The following is a 2,174-nucleotide window of genomic DNA, read 5'->3' as shown; positions in this document are numbered from 1 at the left end:
ACACACACACACACACACACACACACACACACACACACACACACACACACACACACACACACACACACACGCGCGCACACACACCACTTCCGGAGGAGACTTTCAGAATAAAAGCGGCTGGCACAGCAATCCCTAGAGCTTAGGCGCGGTTCGACACAGGATGTCACGTTTAAGGATGTCGCGCCCCTAGAAATTTCCACAAACCTGAATATATGTTTGTTTGTTTCTTTTATTTTTGTTGTTTTGAACGTGTCCAATCCGGCAGTGTTGTCTGAGCGTCACGGTGAGGCACACCGGTGAGATTAACTTTCACAAGTGGAGCGCTACAGCTTTCAAACCGTGATGCTCTGCTTTCAAACTACTAGAAATCTTTCGGTTTATTGGAAATGTAATGAACACTGAGGAGGGGGGAGGGGGGGGGGAGGAAGAAATGTGGACAAAAGGAGAAAGAAGGAGATAAGATTGGAAGACAGAGAAATAATACAAGACAATATCCCAGAAGTCTGCCTCTAGAAGAAAGAGAGAGAAAAAAACAAAAGTCACAACAACAAACAACAGTATTTGAGTTTCTTCTCAAGCTCAGCCAGAATGGATGGAGAGCATCCATGAGGATCAATTTTTCAAGTTCTTCTTTAAATTCCTAACTTGATTTAAAGTCTGAACTTCGACTAGGCCATTTGAATACGCTTTGATTTAAAGGATTTCACAGCATTTCAACATCATCTTGAGGCTTTTTTTTTTTTAGCCTCTAATAGGTCAGCCTCGCATGGAGCTTCATCCATCTTCTCATCAACTCCGACCAGCTGGCGAAAGGCATCCCAAAGCATGATGCTCCCACCACCATGTTTTACAGCCGGGTTAGTGAGTTTAGGGCAGGGGCCTGCAACCGAAAGTGGCTCTTTGGGCCTTGATGACGTTGTCTGAAATAGCTAACTAACAATTTTAAATATAAATGTGATCAAAAATGCAGGTTTTAACAGATATCTGTGGAAAATCTGCATTGAATTTACACAAGAGAATGACCTTGAAACAACCAGGTTCAGGGTCTAAAATATTTTTAGGTTAATTTTTTCTTGACAACAGGTTACAAGCTATTTACTTTAAAAAAAAAAAAAGGCAATCATCAACACAATGTGAACATCCAATAGAAGAAAATGTACCCATAGTCATACAAAACTCTGTTCTTCTCTATTTAAATCCAGAAAATAGAAGCAAAAATTTAGTTTTTAAAAAATGACAAAATTTTCTTGATCAAAATCACAAGTTGTCTTTTTTCTAAACAAGTTTTTATGGTCTGTTTTTTTAAAACTCATTCCTTTCTGAGAAGGTAGAAGTCATGGTTGCTAACTAAACAGTTAGGGATTACTCAACCAGAACAACAGCGATGGGACAATAAACAAGTAAAATGAACATTTAATTAACGTTATAAATGATAGAATAGGGCTTTGGGAAATACCACAGAAGAAACTCAGAAAATATAAAGACACAAAAGAAACATGAGAGGAAGGATTAAAGCACAAAGTCCAGATTAGAAAATAATCCAAGTTCCCAGGCTGGCACATTTCTAACGTCGTTTTATTTTGAGGAAGGAGAGAATCTTCCATTCTCAGACAACCTAGACCACCCGTGTCAAACTGGAGGCCCAGGGGCCAAACCTGGCCCGCCGAAACTCTTTATGTGGCCCTCTAGACTCCACAGTTTTACTCAAATCCGCAAAAATCTCACAAAATCAACAGATCCCCACATTCCTTCTGATTTTACTGAAATTTTTTTTCTCAAAATTGGCCAAAAACCAACAATTGGTTTAAGTGACTGCCGCCTCAAGAGTTACTTGATGTCAAGTTATAGTCCATGATTGATATGGCGATTAATAAAAAGTCACCTTTGACGTCCCACATTAGCACAAATATTGTAAAAATTCCTTACAAACATTTCTAAATTACCAAAATATGTGATTTTGATTTAGCAAAAAAAAAAAAACACAAAAAATATTGCACCATGCTGGACGGACTGATCAGTTTGAAGAGATGTTTAATGTTATTTTATTTTAATAAACACTTATCGAATGCTGAAACAGCTATTTATTGATATATTAACAATTGAATGTGTTTTATCGATACATTCTGGCACAACCGGCCCTTTGAGAACATTTGGATTTTTGATACGGCCCAAAA

The sequence above is a fragment of the Xiphophorus maculatus genome, chromosome 18, assembly GCF_002775205.1.
Source record: "Xiphophorus maculatus strain JP 163 A chromosome 18, X_maculatus-5.0-male, whole genome shotgun sequence".
Taxonomy (NCBI): Eukaryota; Metazoa; Chordata; class Actinopteri; order Cyprinodontiformes; family Poeciliidae; genus Xiphophorus; species Xiphophorus maculatus.
Note: the sequence above shows the minus strand (reverse complement) of the source record.